Raw genomic sequence first — 20,556 nt, 5'->3', positions numbered from 1 at the left:
GTAGTAAACTTTGTTACATAAATTCAAAATTTCTCTTTATAAGACTCGTCAATCTGCCATAAAACAAAAGAGCATAATGCCACAATTAAATTTAATACGGAATTTAATAAAATAATACACATAGCAAGTTAATTGATTTTTTTAATTAAAATTTTAAGGAAGAGTTTTAAGAAGAGGGACAATTTGTCTATTTTTCTGGATTAACTAGAGATTGATATTATTTAAAAGTAGATAAGGCGGCTTATAATTATTTTTTACAAAACTGGCGGACGTATGACGGGTTTTATTTAATAGGGTGTTAGGTTTTTCAGTGCGATCGCATGATGATTTACCAATCCTTATACATTAGGTTGGTCATCTGTAAATCTTAGAATTTTTTTATTTATTTATGTATTTTTTTCTTTTAGGTCTTATTTCATCTTTATTTCATTCAAGTAACTTAATAATTATTTTCTGATTAAGGTTCTGAGCAACATTTTGTCATTTCTCTAAATAAGTGTAGGTACATATTTTGTTTTAAATAATAATAAATAGTATTTAGGCTAATTGTGTATCGGTGACTATCTTTGTCTAACATCATTATGCTCAGCCAAACCTAAAGGCGCATATTCATTAAGTGAATATATAAATAGGCTGAAACCCATAAGGGATACACAGGGTGTTCAAAAAATAGGCGGAGATATTTCAATAAGTGATTCCTTGTAAAAAATATGAGAAAAAGTTATATCTGTAAACATAGGTTCGGAAATGCACAGTTTTCAAGATAGAGGGTGATACATTTTTTTTTTTAAATATTAATTGTTTATTAATAATAATTATTATTTTTCTAGGATAACTGACAATTGTCAAAGTCAAACCTCCATGCAGAAATGATTTTCTGTTTTTCAAGGCATCTGTGATTTTTTTACCAAAAATTAATAAACCAATTATGTCCAGTGGCATGTATTAAAACCGTATTTATTTTGTTTGTCAAAAACGAAGTGAGATACGAAAAAAACACAAGAGGCAAAAAAGTTTTTTTTTAAATGCTTAATCAAACAACAAATATAAAAGTTGAAAAAAGGCAGTGGCGTACATTTTTTTGCCAATAATATTTGCTAAGATGTCCCCCGGGACGCCACTGGACCTTACAATTTAACTCTAATTAGGGCTAAATTAGCCTCTTAATACAACAAGTAATACCTCCAAATTTTAAAAGAAACGAGTAACTATTTTTTTTATAATTATAAAAAAATAATATTTAAAAAAAAAGTATCACCCTGTATCTTGAAAACAGTGCATTTTCGAACCCATGTTTATAAAAACTATTTCTCATATTTTTTAATAAGGAATCACCCCTTCAAATATCTCCGTCTATTTTTCGAACACCCTGTATAATAGATAGTATACAGGGTAATTCTAATGAGGATTATATAGGGTGAATCGAAAGCAATTTCTTTTGAACGAGGATCTCGATCTGCGGTTATTTTTTTTTAATTCAGAATACCAGTGGCGCCTTCATATGCTTTTTATTAAATAATTACCCTACTTCCATTTACTGACTGATGAGCAAGCATTTATGTTGTGCTGACCATCTTTTCAATTAATCTCTGTTACTTTTGGAATTAGAATTTTTGCCCAAATTTTTAAATTTGAAATATTTCAGTAAATTTATTTTGAATTAATTAGTCAAGGTCATCAGTAGGAGCAACAATCTGCGACATTGATAAACTAGAAAGTGTTTTTCCAATGTCCAAAGCGGTTTTTCGAGATATTGAACTCAGGAAAACAGTCCTGACTGGAATACTTTTACTCCAGGAATACACTATTATATGAAAAACAATGCTAAGATATAAAGGTAGCGCCAATATTCAAGTAGGAATATTGGGGCAATTTTTAAACCAAATTAAATAGTAGTAAATAAATACAGTGTAAATTTTCTGCCTCTAGTAGACTTAAATGATTAAGATAGTCTTAAATGTGCTAGAGTTCTTGCAAAAATTAAATGCTAATATTGCACATTTGGTTCGACTGGCATATCCAAATGTCCAAGAAAGGATCATGGAACGTTTGGTAGTTTAAGCATTTCTGGACGAACCCCGCGATGTTGAAATGGCAGTTGAGGCAGGTCCTATTACTAGCACGTCTAGCGACTGATTAGGGAAAGCGATTGGAATACGTAGCAGTCAGGATCGGAAATTGAAGTGCCGGAAGTATGGCCAAGCAGGTGACATAAAAAGACACTATCCAGAAGACGCTTGTTCCACTTCAATGCGAAGGCGCCATCGTTGATGTAGGCAGTGGCAACAGGCAGAGAAAAAAGATGCTCTGTTGTTAAAAATCACCATTGTCTCAAAGATTCCTCAAGTTTTTGCATTTTAGAGAGAGTGGTATTTATCCACAAAGGGGAATTGAAAATACCATTTTGCTACGACAGTTTAACATTGATTTACTGGACTTAGAAAATCATTTATATCTCTTAATTTAAACTTCTTTATAATGAAGCTGATTCTTCTTATTTATTATTTACATTAGACTTTTGGATACCACGCATGAATTCGCAACTTTCCACAACTCTGTATATTAGGGCTTCTGGAACTAATGTAGTTAGAAAACCACCCTTTTTATATTGACCAGTAATTTTAATAATATTTCTCATATGTGTGATGTGTATTTCTATACTCTTAAGCAACTATGTATTATTGTTGGTCAATCTCTATTTTACTTCTTATTAGTTTTACTCTCGTAGATTATTACGCTGCAATAAGTAACATGTTTTGATAGAGCATTCTTTTATCATTAATTTGATACCAATAAGTTTGCCTTTATCTCTAATCTTTTTTTCAAAATTTGTTGTTAAAGGAAAAGTGGCGCATTTTTCCATTGGCATTACAACATTTATTTTTACTTGAAAATGATTAGAGCATACCGGAAGCGTAGAGTACAAAAAACAAACTAGAACAAAAACAGTTTTAAATGAAGAAATCAAATTGACAGTTACCAAGTCGGTTGTAGAAAATCCGGAAATTAGGGTAAGGGAAATAGGTAAGGAATTACAAATTCAGAAACCGTCCGTAGGAAAATCCCACAAGAAAAATAAATCACTACCATCAAGTTCAGTTACATCAAGAATTCACCAATAACATTAACAACATTATAAAAAGAGTTATATCACAAAAATTGCTCAAAGTGTCTACCATTTTGCTCCAAACATAAATGAACCCTACGTGCGAAATTTCTTCTAACTGCACGAAGCGTGGAAGGTGTTATACATCTAAAAGACTCGTGTATGCGCTCCACCATATTTTCCCTAGTTGTGGGTACAATACGATAAACTTCGGATTTAACATTTCCCCACAAAAAGAAATCCAGAGGCGTTAAATCCGGAGGCCATCCAATGGGACCTATTAATTATAAAGCTTAATAACTATGTATACAAAAGTTAATTTTAATAACAAACCTAGCCTTCCAATCCATCTATTACCAAATTGGTGCGTGATATGCTCCCTGACATTTGCACTGAAGTCAGCTGGTGCACCATCCAACTGTAGACACATCTGTTGCCCTACAAAGTCGGGACGATGGAAAATCCTCTCTTAAGAAATTTAGAATAACTTCCCCTGTTACACCATTTTCAAAAAATTATGTACCAATAACAAAATCATGTACTATTCCACCCCAAACATTGATGTTCCATCGGTGTTGAAAATTATTAGCAACAACTCGATGCGAATTTTCTGTATCGTAAAAGTGAAAATTATGCCGTTAATTAAAAAAAATCTTGTTTTCTGCTGCTTTTGTGCCCATTGACAAAAAGTTCTTTTTTTTTTCAAAATCATTTTCGGCCAATTCGTGATGTATCTGAGCATGATAGGGATGATATTTTATTTTCCTTCAGACATTTTCCTACGGATAATTTCGATATTTCTAAGTTCTTACTTATTTGTCTTATACTAATTTCCGGTGTTTCTACACCCGACTTGCTAATTGGTATTCTTCATTTAAAACTGTTTTCGTTCTAGTTTGCTGCTTGTATTCTACGCTTCTAGTATGCTCGAGTCGTTCTTTTCATATCTTCAACACTCTATCATCAGGATGTCGGTTATTAAGAAATTTTTCCGCATAAACTCTTGAAGCCAAAAAACAGTTCCCAAGGCATTCACCGATAACGTAAATCATATTTACTAATTCTCGCTGAGAGTAATAATTAATTTTGATACAAATATACTTAACATGATAAGTAAACATTAAAATTGACATATGTCACACAACAAAGAATAAATGAATCATGGCCAACTTTTTACTTGTGAGAAAAATTTCCTTACTTATAAAATATGAGATAAGCATCATGGACTTATATTGTTGCCTTTACTACTATAATTTCATTATAGTTACTACAACTATTGATTTTTTTTCTTGCTAAAAAGTATTTAAAATAGAATTGAACAGAGTGAGAAAGTGCTTGTCACTTTGATTCCATAAGGTATGTATAAATTATTTGCCGTCGTAAGTCTCGTAATGTCTATGAAAAAATGTCTTATTCTTTCTTTAAGAACAAATTTTAAGAAGACGGTTAGAGACAAAGGCAAACTTGTTGGTATCAAATTCAATATAAAAGAATGCTCTGTCAAATAGCGTTACTAGATACAGGGTGTTCCATTTAAAAAAAAAGTTTAAATTATGTACTACTCTTTTTTGGTACACCCTGTATCAACCAAACTAATTTAAAAAAATAGCCTTTCTAAATTAATTAACATTCCTCCTATTGAATGTTTTTTCCGTTTCAAGAATTAGCCACAATCGAGTACCGCGATATTAAATGGACTGGTTTAAATCAGTTAATCCTTACCCAGTAATCCAGCATGTTTATTTCTGCTTGTTGCTCTTTCTACTAATAAACTGGCACCTCTATTTTGTGGATTAATAAATACTTATATTGGCGCAAATTTCTTTCTAACATGGCAAATATTGTAAAACTTCATCGTAAAAAATTCATCTTTCTGGATACAAATTTGTGTATATTTGAAGTGCACCATTTGCGTTGCGAAATGCTCTTGCATATCAAAACAATAAATCTAGACGTTCTTCATTTGAAAACTTCATTTTGATACAAAAAGAAACTAAGGAAATAAATCAAGAAAGTAACAAGCAAAAAAAAATTATGCGAAATCTTGATGACTTCTGTCAAAAATATAATTTTTGCTTGGTAACCATGACAACGCAGACTTTAACTACTGTCACAGCCAACTAAATTAAACGGATATTATCAATAAGTATCATAATTTAAAACTAAATTCTTTAAAATATTTATATTAGGGTTCATCATGCTTAACATAAATAACCACTAGTTTAATAAGCCTAAGCTTTTAATTAATTAAATTTTAAATCATAAACAATAAACATTTAAATATATTTAAGTTTTTAGCATTTAAAAAAGTCAGATCCTGCACTAAGGAAAAATTACTAATGATAGTTATTAATACGTTGAGAAACATATAAATGAGATACATCATTTTAAAGAAAATAAAAAACGCTTTTAAAATAAGTTATAAAAATGCAGGTTCGGTTTCGAAAAAAAAAAGAAGTTGGTCCGTTGCCAAGATACCAAACGTCATTAAAATTAAATTAAGGGCGAAGTTTTGTGGAGCACAAAAAATTATTAGACTTTGTAATTAAAAGTAACTTTCTAAGACCAATAGTTTGGGAAATAATATGATAATAAAATTTGGCGTTTTTCATATATCAGTCTGTAATTCATGAACTAATAAATATTTTGCAACGCTCTAAAAAAATTAAGAACAAGCATCAAAATTGGCAACTCTTTTCTAATTTAATTACCCTCGTATCTCCTATAGTTTCGGAAATAGCAAATAGGATACCCTGTACGTACGGGCTACTCACTAGTATACTACTAAACTTTAATACTATCAGCGATTGTGATTATTATAAAGTTGTGTGTGACAATGGTTAACAGATATATTAGATACTCTATTGCAACTGAGAAGCTGCTCGAGCAAAAGACCAAAGTTATTACTATTCATTTAAGATTGGTATTCCTAATAAGATTCGTAATATAAGGTGGTACTGGATGAAAATCGGTAGCCCGAAGGCAACACAAAAACATAAACTCATTTTTAACCCTGAAAACCTTACAGTTTTTGTTGCATCAGACATCAACACTGACAATAGAGCCTATACCACAGATGTAAATAGCTCCTCCGTGCGGAGCTATTTACATCTGTGCCTATACGTTTCAGGTTAAGCCTAAGCCGAAATTATTTGTATAAACGACTAAAAGTAGAAGGCATAAAAAGCTCCGAATATTAATGTTACCCTGAAACTTAATAATTATTAGCACATCCTCTATTTGCTGTAGCATATATTGTAGTAAAAACTTATTTTATAAACATCCAATTAATAATTTGCCGAAGTAAATTGTGTCAGCAGCATAATATTCTTTTGTTAAGTAAAACACATGCATATTTAAAATGCGTTTTTACCTTGTACTAATTTACGATAAAAATAATGAGTCTTAAGTAAAAATAAATATGCTTATTTATTATTTTAGATTTTTATTAAGGTAACATGGTGACTCAGATGCAAATAATATATTATTGTTAGAGTTTGGTAATAATTATTCAAATTACTTATGTATTAAACACATTGGTGTTATACAACGTAAGGTACTGTAACACCCATTTATTTTAAAAAAGAGAAATTTGGGCTAGAGAATACTTAATTTCAAAATAGACTTTCTTTTAAATATACAAATTTTCAAAATAAAAAATATTTTTTTAGTCATGATTTTTTTTTTGAATGTATGAAAAATCAAGCTGAGTCAGATAAGTTTATATCATCTTAAAGCTTTATATTATTATAAGTTACGGAGGTATATACTATGTTTAAAAAAAGAATCGATTTTTGGAAGATTAAAACTTAGGAAAAACGATTTTTTAGGTTTGAGAAGCTAAATATTTCTCTATTTTATGAATACGATTAATGCATCATAGTATTGTTATTGCTGCTGATTGCAGTAAAACGTATATTTGATACTGATAGATATCAGTTTAGGAGGGTTCTGCAGAGGTTTACAGAAAATCCTTGGTGATTTATCATTTACCTTAATTGGCTTATGACATCAAAAAAATGATTTGTTTACCCTAATTTTCATCCATTTTAATAATATAACAATTTTTTTAAAAGTAAAGGACTGTATCAAGAACATAACTGGCGCTGCAAGCAGAAAACAATTTGACATATCATTGATTTCCATTGTGCGTAAGTGGCTCAATAAAAATTGAGTCTTGTGCAATTCACAAAGTTCAAAAAAGCACTAGTTTGACCACGCCTTTATAACTCCATTAGCCATGATTCCTACAACACAAGCTCTATGGACCCATATTTGATTGTATTGTAGGTGAATTTCGTTAATCTCCTTTTATGTCTGACTCTGCTATACCATTAAAATACGTTTAACTTTAGTTTAGAAATAGTAACTCTTTAGGTATATATACCGAATCATTAAATAAAGTGAACTAGTTCAGTAGGTTTACATGGTAATTTAAATTTAAATACAAGCAATTTAGTTTTAAATTTTTTAAGCAAATATGGACATGGCTGTGTTTGTCTTACAAAAAACTAAACACTCGTGGTTCGGAACCCACGTTAAACTGTAGGTCCATAATAAACAACAAGATTGGGCGGCCGTTGAAATACGACGCGAGTCCATTGTAATTGAGGAAGAAGAAGAATAATGCTAGTTACAGAAATTTCCATCAAAATCTTTCCTATAGACAAGACCTCAATAAGAAATATATACCTCCACAAATGCTTCCTTTCCAACAAGAAAAAAGAGTTCGAAGTCAACCTATTCCTATTCAACCTTAATGTGTTTAAAGGACCTAGTCTTTGGCAAACTAAAAAATATTTTCACCTATAGATCCAGTTCATCCTGTTCTATGTTAAATTTCTACATCCAGAATCCATTCTAAACGACAAGCTTAATTCCCCCCAAATTTATTTAGAAATAAGGTTACACAAAAATATTATAGTTTAAGAACCATATAATGTCAAAACATCTACTCAACCTTCAAACAAAGAACAATATTCTGTTCAAGAATACAAGTCTGATAATGACAAGAACACTTGCCGAAATGCATCACTCCTGAAATTAGAGGATTAGCGTTTTATTTGTGGAGAAAAGACTTCCCCTACTAAATTTTTGATTTGAAACTTATAAAAATATAAAATGAAAGTTGAAATTTACATGTAAATTTTGGTATTCTTTAGGAGCATTTATTTTTATGGGACTACCATCAATGCAGCCAATTATTCCTAAATCATAAGTATATGTATAATAATCCTTTTTAAACTTCTACGAACTGTTATTATAATATTTTTAATCAACGATTTTTAAACTCAAAATGAGTATATTTAGTATAGGGAACAAAAACATAATAAATAAATTCTGATTACACGACTACTTTGGTAACTCCCCGATATTCAGTATATTTGTACCCCTAGTAGTCCGAGAGATGAGCAACAAAAAATTCAACTGTTTTCGAAAAGCTACTTTTTTTAAAATTAAGTTAATTTATAGTGTAGAAAAAATAATCTGCCGTCAGTCTGACGGTTTCGTTAGCTTTACCGTTTGGCGGTGAGCCGGTTTCAAATCTGTAAAAAAACTATATATGTTGCGTTGCAACTGTTTTCTAAAATCTCAAAGATGGCTTTTCAAATAACATACTAATTATTAAACCGTTTTTCCCTATTCAATATTTAAAATCTTACAAGGCTTGTTAGCAGCCTGTTTAACTCGTCAAAAATCAGTATATCGTGAAAATACTTTATAAAATTTGAAATTCGGTATACAAGTGAGGAATATTATCACCATAAAAAAAAACATAGTCAGTCTGAATTTTATTGTACCAAATGCCATCAGCAGCCGATAGAAGAGCACTTCGCGCATTTCTTTTACAGCGCGCTCAACAGAGAAGACTTATTATATTTAATATTTACATTAATACAATTCATGTAAAAATATGAGTAGAATATATTTCAAAAAATCTTTTGGATATAATTTTTTAAAAATATATTAATTTTTATTTCAATGAGAATTGCTACTACGGCTAAAAATTCCGTCAGACTCATTATTTTCTTCCACATCAGTTACACCTGAAGACTCAGCATCTGCAAGTTAACCAAAATGTAATTTATTTAATTTGTAAATAATTGAACAAATGTGATAAACATCTACTACGGACAATTTATTACCTGATACAGCAGTTGCTTCTATGACAACGACCTTCAAATCAATCGAGCTCATACCGCCCTTAATTTTCCTGCCAACATTTTTCACAGCCACCTTTGCAGTTGGTATTTTTTGGTCTGCATTGGCTCAAATGCTGGAGATATATGCGCTGCGATGAATGTGCTTAATAAGCTCAGATCTACATGGTGAAAGATTTGATACCTCGTAACTCTTCGCATGGATTTTAGATCTTTCGTCGTCATCTTTAAATGTGTACGTCTTCGAAAAAATTGCGAAACGAGCTTCTTTGAGTGTCTTTTTTTTTAGTGTATAATCGGCAGACAAATTGTTCAATTTATTCAACTACATCCAAACAATTATCGCCATCTAACGTACTTAAATTTGCAAAGGCTGTTTGAAAGATATTGGACTGAACTAGTAGATTATATGGACGTTTTTTACCTTTTCTGAAAAATGCTGGATTTTGAATGCAGCCGCTGAAGGCGTTATTTATCTGATAATAACAGCATCGCAAATGTCATCATACAGTACGCAATGGGCAGTGACAATAAGAACATCAACTTCAACAAAAAAGTTATGAATTTTAAAAAAATAAAAAAAAAAGGTTAAAATTAAAAAAAAGTGCAATCGCACATACCGGCATTTAACCATTTTGCGAGTTTCATTGCATAAAAAGCAAAACGGTTCGTCTCCATTAATATCACTTTCCTCGTTGCTTAAAAATATAAATTTAATGAGATTATATTGATTGTTTATTATAAAGTAAATTAATTATGAATTAATTAACATATATAAATAGGTATGCCATACCTGGTTTCGGAGACCGATGGTTCATGCAGCGGCTGGATCAATGACTTATCCCTACGTAAAAAAAATAAAGTACGTAAAAATTTTTGAATATTAAAGGTTTTTAATTTACTTAAATAAATTAAAATTTATAATTAATATACCTTCATAAATGTGTTACCTATTTTCCGAGCATGATGCCTTAGGCAATGGCTGGTTTAATGGTTGCTCATCGCTATAAAAAATTTTGGATAAGAACACAAATAATATTATTACTATTCCATATTAAAATTATTAATTAATTTACATATATAAATATGTTACCTTATTTCGGAGCATGACGGCTGAGATAGTGGCTAGTCATTTTAGCCATTTTTGCACATCGCTATAAAAAAGTTTGATTAGAATACAAATAATTTTATCATTTTAAAATACTTCGTGTTGTTGTTGATTCGATGGCTCATTTGATGTCTTTCAATTCATTATTATTATTATTATTATTGTAACGAAATTCGGGAACACACTTTTATTGTCAACGTCAAAAAAACACTAACCTAACTCGCCTTGACTTGTTTAATTGTTTCCAAGGTAAAAACTGACTAAATAATTAAAACTGAATGAATTGTCATGAAGCGCGTCCTTTTTAAAACCCGATGGAACAGTTTTGAAATATTTAGAATTATCTTCATTGTTTTTGCCCAAAGAGACCAATAATTTTAGGAGAATACTGACAGTCAAAGCAAGCAAGTATACAAATTCTAGAAAATTAGAACTACAGGGATTTACAATAATATAACCTAAATAACCTAAATTGGGGCCAAAATGGGGCTCTCGAACAAGATGAACTACTAAAAACTAAACACTATAGATAAAAATAATAAACCAAACGTAAGTAGAACCCTAAAGAAACCCTTCGCATTAACTTTAACTACAGAATACTAATAAAATTGTACAAAAACTAGGAGAATAATTAACGTATTTACATTTTCATAATAATATTAATATTTTTATTATTATTATTATTATTATTATTATTATTATTATTTACAGCCAGTTAAGGCTCGCACTCCCTCTAAGGGGGGGGGGGGAATCATTTACTCATCCCAGATACCTCCGATATCAAAAGGATTAAGCTCTGTGGTCTGTGGGGGGCCTTTCGGTGCCCTTAAGTGACCTGAAATGTAGAGTTATCTCCTAGAAATTTTCGAGTGCTGCGAGCGGTTGCCAGTAGTACTGCCTTTTGCATGTGCTTATATAGATGTTCGCCAGTTCCTAGTTGTTTAAGGTATTCCAGTAGACTCTTTGGTATTACACCCGTTGTCGATATAACAATTGGGATGGTCTGAACATTATCCATTCTCCATTGCCTTCCGATTTGAATTTTTAGATCTCTGTATTTGGCGATTTTCTCAGTGTGTTTCTCTTGCAGATTATTGTTGTTCGGTATGGCTACGTCAATTAGAGTTGTTTTCCTGGAAATTTTATCTATTAAAATAAGATCTGGTCTATTATGCCTTACATGTTGATCGGTAAGTACACTGCGGTCCCAATATAACTTATATCGGTCACTTTCCACTACGGGTTCTGGAGGATATTTATAATACGGAACCTTCTCTGTTGTAATAAGTTCCAACTTCATTGCCAGCTCTTGATGTAAAATTTTCCCAGCTGAGTCGTGCCGTTCTTTGTATTCTGTCGCTGCAAAGGCCTGACATCCTCCTGTTATGTGTTGAATTGTCACTGATGTTTGGCATCCATAGCGGCATTTGTCGTTTTGTACGGACGGATCTCTGACGATGTGTTTGAGATAATTTCTTGTTGGTATAACCTGATCTTGGATGACGAGTAGAAAGCCCTCGGTTTCTGGAAACATCTTGCCTGATACCAACCAATAGTTCGTATGATGGTAGCTGCGCGCTTCCTCGCTCTTAAGTTGTAGAGGAGTGGAATCGTCTATTTGATTTATTACGCGATGCAGCGTGGAATTTTCTCCTTGCCTGTAAAAATAGGATCTTAAGTTAGAGATTTGTTTTTCAGGTTGTTTACCCAGTTCTATTAGTCCTCTTCCTCCAAGGTGGCGGGGAAGCATTGTTCTTTCAGTGGCACTTCGAGGGTGGTGGTTGTGCGTTTTAGTAAGTAGGGCCCTCACTTTTCTTTGTAGCCTTTCTATGTCTGTCCTACTCCAATTAATTACCCCAAAAGAATAACTAAGAGCTGAACATGCATAAGTGCTGCATGTTAAGTGCCTTAAACATATTTTTGCTGTTGAGATTGGTTCTCAAAACTTATCTTACTCTTTTCACAAACTCGTTAGTCAGTTCGCATTTCATTGTTTGTTGTTCAATCGTTTGCGATTGTTTCATCCCCAAGTATTTGTAAATTTGGTGTTTGCCCATGGCCTCGATGGTCTGGAAATTCTGCATTATTATTATTATTATTATTATTATTATTATTATTATTATTATTATTATTATTATTATTATTATTATTATTATTATTATTATTATTATTATTATTATTATTATTATTATTATTATTATTATTATTATTATATTTATTGCTCGTGTATAAAAGTAATAATAATTCTTACCTTGATTCTGGAGCAGTTAGTTTCCTTTCTTAAGTTAAGTTCTTCCCTGTGCTTTTTACTTAAAGCCGTGAATCAGTAGCATGTTAGATGATAGCCTTGTTGAGCATTTTTAAGCGATGGCAAATTTACACTTTTGTAATTCAAATTAAACCTTTTTCGAATTTCCAATATATTTTTGCATATGGCAAGAGTCTGTTCTTCAAATAATTTGATTCCACTGCTTATTTTTAAACAAATTACACATACAGCACATACTTTTCTAGAATATCTGCTGTTTGAAAAACAGAGGGAAAATATCTATTATATTACGTATACGTATGCGTTGCCCGTCGACAATATACCTGCTTTTATTTTTAAATACCAGTTCTATTATAGGAAATATAATATTCTATAGAATATAGGAAACTGCAACGTGCGCTTCTAAAATGTATATATTAAATGACTTATTTTATTCAAAATATTTTAAGTTTTTACAAAAATACTTTTTCGTCGACGCGCTGTAAAAGAAAGACGCAGAGAACGCTCTTCTGTCGGCTGCTGATGTCATTTGATTCAATAAAATTCTGACTTCAAAGTTTTTTTTTTAATAGTTTTATTCTTCACTTGTATCCCGAATTTCAAATTTTAGAAAGCACTTTCACGGTATATTGATTTTTGACAACTTAAACGGGCTGCTGACGTGCCTTGTTACAAGATTTTTAAGTTAACTAGTTACTTAGTTTAGGCAGTTTAACTGACTATGGAAAAACGGTTTTATAATTAGTATATTGCTTGAAAATCTATTTTTAGGATTTTTGAAAATAGTTGCGACATCTATAGTTTATTTACAAATTTGAAATCGCCCCACTACTAAACGCTAACGAACGACTGACGGCAGGTTATTTTCTCTACACCACAAATGTAACTTAATTTTTAAAAAATTGCCTTTCAAAAACAGTTGAATTTTTTTGTCACTCATTTTCCCGACTATAGAGCCGGTTCGGGTTTAATAATGGCTAATGATAATAATATAATGGTAGGGTATAATGATACTCTTATAACTCTTAAGTCACGTGATGGTGGTTCGCTTCTTATCCGCTGCTATATTCTTCAGCCAAGCCAAACTCTCAAAATATATATCCAATAAATACATAGTGTAAATACATTATACTATGTATTTATTGGATATATACATTTTAAATACTTAGGAAAATATTAATCCCAAAACACATTCGTCGACTAATTTAAATAATTAATTAATTTGCTTTCTATATATTCACATTTGCCCTATTATAAAATCAATGCATAATACTTAGTTTTTAATCAACTTAAACTGGAGCATGTCTTATGTAAAAAATAGTAGATAGCCTTGGGTCGATTGAAAGTAAATACATTACAAATTAATCTTGTCTCCTGCAATTGTTAAGTAAAGTAAATGTTTCAGACCAATAGAAATACTTAATCGATACACAAAAGCTGCTTTTATGGACAGAATACAGATTTCCAAAGTCGCAATAAACAGTTTCTATATCAGGATAAAAATAATGTTCTAGCCATACCAACTTTAAGATCTTAAATGGTAACCGCTGGTAATAACTTATTTAAAAGCTTAAAAAAATGCTTTTTAAAGGTACTACAAAACTACTTTCGATAAAGTAGTTTTTTGGCTTAATAAATAAAATTTTTTTTAATAAAATTGTGATTGTATTTTCTATTATTAATTTAATAAATGTAAAGACACTCTTATTACTATCGTTGAAATAAATTTAAAACTCTTGAAGATTAGCCTTAAAAGATAATTATTTTAGATTTTTTAATATATTTGATTTTTATTTTGATACTATTTATACAAGAAATAGCATTTTGCTAAAACAAATTATTCTTATTTTCTTTCTTATTTTAATCCTACTTTATTAACTTGTTAGGCAGCAGATTATCCCGCGAATTTATAAGAAAAGTACATAAATTTCAACTCTATAAAATTTAAATTCTTCCAGAACTTGATAGAAGGTGACCATGATCCGCGATATAATTGAATTTTGTGAAATTGTGAAAGCTAGAATTACTGCAGAGCCTCGGCATATTTATAATATAATATTATTACTTTTAAATGGTCATATAAATAAATAAAACTGTCATCTTTTTAAAGAAGGATATATGTAATACCCCCACAAAGTTGGGAGAATGTTTGGGCTGGTATATTGAAACATCCAATCATTGATTCGTTACATTGATATCTCTGGCTTAATTAATTATAAAAAAAAAGAGAATCATTGGGTGCCATTTGTTATTCCCCTTAATTTAATCAACCTAAATTGCTAAATTTCAATCAAATTCAAGTTATCCTAAATTTCAGTAGCTTCCGCTTGAATATTTGATGCACATTTCTCTTTCATACTCGTGGTTAAAATAAGACCAAGTTAAATTTTTAAGTAATTTAGCTCAAGATATTTAACTAACTAAATAGGGTTGAGCACGAAAAGCAATAAGGAGCTAGAAGTTGACAGCTACTTCGAAAAACAAGAAGAAACTCACTGTAATTCACTAAAATAAACATTCCACATAATGGTAAGTATACATAGTATTTCTCCCCATATTAAAAATCGCATATTTGCCGCTATTTCTAAAGGACTCATGACAAACGACCATCCTTAAGAGGATTCTTTCAAATGATTTCTTGGGCATTTCCAGACAGTAAGTATTTAAAGAACAAGGTGAGAGAACCAACAAACTAACAAGTCAACAAGAATTACCAATTTAAACTGCAGCCTAGTAATCGAACTACTAATACACAACAAGAGACAGGCACATAAAAATATATACAAATAAAACCACCAGGGCAAGATTTAGTATTTATGGTCCATTTTTGGCTATTGGATTTTTGGATGGATCGTGACAATCACTAATGACATTATAATATTATTAATAGTTTAATAAATAAACTGCTCCACAGGAGCTAAGGATATTAGTATTTTTTTGGAAAAAAAATATAGAGGAATTCTATTTTTTTTTCTAATGCTAAAGAAGAAAAACACAATTTTTTATGAAAATATAAACCTAATTTCTTATAACTAGAAACAATAATTAAAACTAAAAAATACTTTTTAAGAAATTTTATTTTTTTTAAATTTCAAATATGGCTTTAATATATAGTATAGCCTGCATGTGCTTCAATAACAGCTTGGCAACGTCTCTGTATGCTGTCAATCAGGTTGTTAAGCATTTCTGGAGGAATTTGTATTCATCTAGCCTTCGCTGCAACATGTCCCAAGCGTGCTTGATGCAATTAAGGACTGGAGATGATAGGGGCAGTGAAAGTTGCGGAATTCCATTCATTTCTATCGCATCAATAAGAGCTCTTTCCTTCCTATGAGGTCTGGCATAATCATCTAATAAATGAAAGTCTGGATCGATAGCAGCATGAAATTGTGGTCCAATCTTATTAATGACATGCCGCCTGTATTTTTCTGTGTTCATGTTTCCATCGCAAATGTAAAGGTCAGTACGACCGTTAAAACATATCCACCCCACACCATTATTGAACCTCCTCGGCAAGGGTTGACATGTTGGCCAGGTCGTCGATGTCCAGGTGTTCTAGGTAAGGCCCATACCCTTAACCCCTCGACTATCCGAAAATCTGGATTCATCTGCGAAAAGCACAGGCCTCCATTTCTTGATCCAATTTACGTGATCTCTTGCCCATTCCAACTTTTCCCACATGTGGTCTTGGGTTAGTGAAACCCGCCTTAATGGATGTCAGGATCTTAAATTTACACTATTTAATCACCGGCTTATTATTTCAATTGAAATACTTGTTCTTGTAGCAATAAAAAGGCGCCGCGAAAGCTGTCTACACGTGGATAATGGCTCTCTACACGCACTAAGTGTACCAAATCTGTCTTGTGCGGCTGTGCTTTTCCTGGGGCCACCAATTCTTGGAGTTTCTAACACAGGACCAGTTTCATTAAATCGATTATGTAATTATTTTATGATACTTTGCGAAACATTAAACAAATTGGAAACTTCTTGTAGAACAAGATCACTTTGGAGGATGCGAATAGCCCATTTTACTTCAACTTTTAATTTACGTGGCACCATTGTATTGAAGAGATACACATACTACAATATTTCCAAAGACACTATAAATCATAAACTCCTTAACTTGTTGCTGGTCTACTTTGTCTTAAGCTGGTCACTAAAAAATTATTTTATTAGAATTTATTTACAATTTTCAGCAATATCCTTAACTCTTGTGGAGCAGTTTATCTTACCTAGAAAAAATTATTCAAATTTATTAATCTAATCATGATTTTATTTTAATAAAGTGATATAAAATGAAACATACTATTTACTCAGAGAAACAAAGCAATTTACATTTACAAAAATATTGATTACGTTTCCATTAAGATGCAGCACCTGCTCATTACGTGTTCCAGTTAGGCAATGGTTATTAAATAATTATTCTACTCTATGGGTTAAAAGAAGAACTTCTATTGAATGGGCTTACTACATCTATCTTCTTTTAATTACTTTCTCTCTGAAGCCGACTAAAATCTGTTGCCTTTAGGACGCAACCGAATTTCGATCTATTTTCAGGAAAATATTTGCAAATGTACGTCAGGAGTTGAAAATTATATTGTCATGAAAATAATAAAAATTATTTTAAGGAATATAATAATATTAGAAAATAAAATTTTAAATTAATGAGGTCATATCCTATTTATACAGGGTATCTCAAAAAATGGGGGGAATCCGAGAGTTCAGATAGAAAATAAAAAAATTATATGGAAGTTTTCTATAAAAAAATTCCTCCAGGCCTTCCCTACGAAGATACGGTTCCTTAAAGATACCGCTGGAAATCTAGCTACTTGATATAATTTAATAAAAATTTTACGTGATCCACTACTAAGGACCTCTTAAAATGGAGGCTAAAACTTTTAGGTCCACCATGGTTTTTGCTGCTGGATCAAAGGATGAACATTGGTAAGTAAAAATGCATCCTGAAATAGGGAAAAGACTGCATTTTCCACTAAAACAAGACTTTGGCACTTTACAGTTATGGCCTTTGTACTCTCCAAAGCATGTTTAAGCTTTGTTAGGTAAAAACATTTTAAGGTCATTTAAAGAACATTCTAGAGGCATTTGTTACATTTTGAGAGGTAAGCCTCAAACTAAGTTCTAAAAAATGCCGTTTCTGATGATGCTGGAAATTGAGGCTTCCTTTCACAAAAATAGGAAGACGGCGAGTAAGTGATTAGCAAGGTTATTTTAGGAAAACATTATCAAAGCCGAAAGATGATATTGTATGACCAGAAGTATTAGCTATTGAACATTTCTAGAAATATTTGTAAGGCCAACGATTCATTCTTAGGACTGATTCTCTAAAATGGAGCCTGCACTCTCATTTTCTATTATTTTAAATTTTCTATTTAACGATTTTTTTATTGTATTTCGTTCTTAAGTTTTTGTTTAACTTTCTATCCTATAATGCTTTGTACTGTAATGGGTTTGTGCCTTTGCCTTTGATTTCTGAATAAACTTAGATTATATAAAGTGAAGTAAATCACTATGTAATAATATAATAATTATTCATAATGAATTTTTTTTTATTCCTAAATATTTATAGATTTTTTCTTCATTCTTTACTGCACTGATTTGCCGTTCTCGATCTGAACTTTACCTAGTTGCAACAATGTTAACGACGCGCCATTTATCTAATTAAAAGGTCATTCCTATGTCGCGAGAAAACTCTTTAAAAATGTTTAGCACTTGATCTAATTAGTTTCGGGTAGCCGCTAATTTCGGATTTTGGGGGGACAATCGACCATTAAGCACCTATGAAATGGAATTGCTGGAAAGAGCTAATAGAAGAAGTAGCATTACTGTAAGGTTGCCGCCACAACGAAGTTTATCATTAGAACCTTTGACACCTAATAAAGGTTGCCCTCATGCTTAATCCGTTCAAATGAAAGAGAGCGAATCAAAAATTCTAACAAAAGAAAACAGATGTGACATCTGTAAGTGGATTTCACAAGCCACAACAGAAATTGCAAATTTAGACAAGATAGCCATCACAAACCAGAATACACGAAGGGATTGTCACCAGTATCCAAAATAGACAGTGTCTGGAAAAATGGACATTGAAAAAGTTAACAATGAAACCTGTAATTGCACCTGTAGTCCGGAAGCTTTTCAGGAGGAACAGACCCAGATCCTGGAAAATGCTTTAAAAATAATCAGATCATTAGAAAAAGTCTCAAACTTCTCTGAGTTCAAAGATATAATTAATGCTAAATGGAGTGATAAAGCATACAATACCACGAAAGTGATAGTGGGTGGTCCCTACAGGCAAAAGCGACAATAACCAAAGTTGTAAAAGTCGAACCGGCTGACTAGATATACACCAATAAAAAATATACAGTAATCGAGCAAGTTACAAAACTTCAAGGACAAGATAAAACTAGGTCAAAAATAATTAAACTATCCCGAATTGTGAGCGAAGAATATTTACTAACTAGGAACTCGCTAAAAACTGTAAGAGAATACACATTAAACGATGGCCAGATTGCACTCCATCATGTTAACAGTATGGCGCTGGACAAGTTTAGGAAACTCGCAGCGTATATATTTTTCGAGTCGGGAATGGAAGTGTTTATCTGCAGGACTAGAAGAAAACAAAAAATCGAAAATACCCAGAAAAAAGCAACCAAACGTGAGTCAACATCATATGGTCTTATAATCAAAAAACCAAATAATACCTACCTGAAAGTGGTGAAAACCATAAATGAGCTACTTCAAAATATAAAAGATGACAGAGGTATAAGACATATTAGAGAAACCAAGGATGGAAAGGTCCTTATAACTCAAGAAGAAGCGATGAAATCTGTAAAAGAAGTAGTAGAGTCAACAAACATGAGAGCAACCACAGGAGGTAACCACGGGGAAGATAGAAAAAGATAGCATATTCGGGAGATAGGTGCAATAGCGATGGAATGGGATATGGCTAAGGCAATAGATCGAAGGATCGGCGAAAGGATAGAGAAAATTGTACTATTGGAAATCTTAGGCTAAATTCTGGACCTAGCCTAGCTGTCACTATTTCCATACCAGAAGACAAGGTTCACGTATTTACCCAAAACGTTCATTCATGCAAAAGAAGCTAGTTATATGATCACCAGATCGAAGAGTGTAAGGGGCAAGATCGCAGAATTTGTTGTTTTAACTGCAGGAAAGAAGGATGTATTTTCAAAGAATGCGAGGCAGAACCATTATACTCAGTATTTAAGGAAACGCAAAAATCTAATTTCAGAATGTGTATTAGTTTCCGTAGGGCACTAAGTACGAACAAAAGACTAAAGCCAAAATCATAGTACTCCATCAATGAAACATTGAAAATTAACTCCAATCGTAGTGTCCCAGTCCATGATGTTGCTGCGCTTATAGCGGGTAATAAGAAATGTGAAAAGAAAGTCTCCCGATGAAATATCGCCTAATATGTTTAATAGACGAACTTTGCAAGGTTTATGAAAGACTATTAAATGCTCGATTGATTGGCAGGAAAATACAAAAATCAATTCGGATTTCGCGAAGAATGCTCTACTTCACACGCAGTAGAAAAGATTCAAAAGCTAGTGAAAGCGAATAAAGTAATTACTGCCCAAGCAGCACACAAAGTTTACTACAAACAAAAATTATTTTATATTAGTTATATTAAGAGCGTATTAAAAAATAAACTATTACTTAACGACTCTGATTAAAATAATTTTGTCTTTTAAACAACCTTATTTAAAGAAAAAGAAATAGTTCTAAAACTTTATAAAAATATTTTTTTACACTCTCTAAAATGTTATTCATATATTCTTATGTATAAAGTATAATTTTTCTCAAAATGTCTAGACTTTCCTCTTAAGAAATATTAAAAATTGAAAAATTTTAAAAGAAAATTAAAGAA

The 20,556-nt window shown here is 31.6% G+C and overlaps 1 protein-coding gene and 2 long non-coding RNA genes across 3 annotated transcripts in view; 1 reads left to right on the top strand and 2 right to left on the bottom strand.

Annotated features, from left to right (window-relative positions):
- The window catches only part of LOC126744656 (uncharacterized), a 113,806-nt gene that overhangs the window by 7,595 nt on the left and 85,655 nt on the right, over window positions 1-20,556 (top strand). The window lies entirely within an intron of this gene.
- On the bottom strand, window positions 2,855-4,231 carry LOC126744659 (uncharacterized). Its single transcript, XR_007663270.1, has 2 exons — window positions 3,440-4,231; window positions 2,855-3,383 (listed from the first exon to the last, which is right to left on the bottom strand). It is a non-coding gene; the product is annotated as an uncharacterized LOC126744659 (long non-coding RNA).
- LOC126744666 (uncharacterized) lies at window positions 9,990-10,940 on the bottom strand. Its single transcript, XR_007663278.1, has 3 exons — window positions 10,361-10,940; window positions 10,201-10,271; window positions 9,990-10,111 (listed from the first exon to the last, which is right to left on the bottom strand). It is a non-coding gene; the product is annotated as an uncharacterized LOC126744666 (long non-coding RNA).

Source organism: Anthonomus grandis, chromosome 14 (genome assembly GCF_022605725.1).
Source record: "Anthonomus grandis grandis chromosome 14, icAntGran1.3, whole genome shotgun sequence".
In the NCBI taxonomy this organism is placed as follows: Eukaryota; Metazoa; Arthropoda; class Insecta; order Coleoptera; family Curculionidae; genus Anthonomus; species Anthonomus grandis.
The sequence above is the reverse complement of the archived record's forward strand: the minus strand, read 5'-3'. Positions and strand labels throughout refer to the sequence as shown.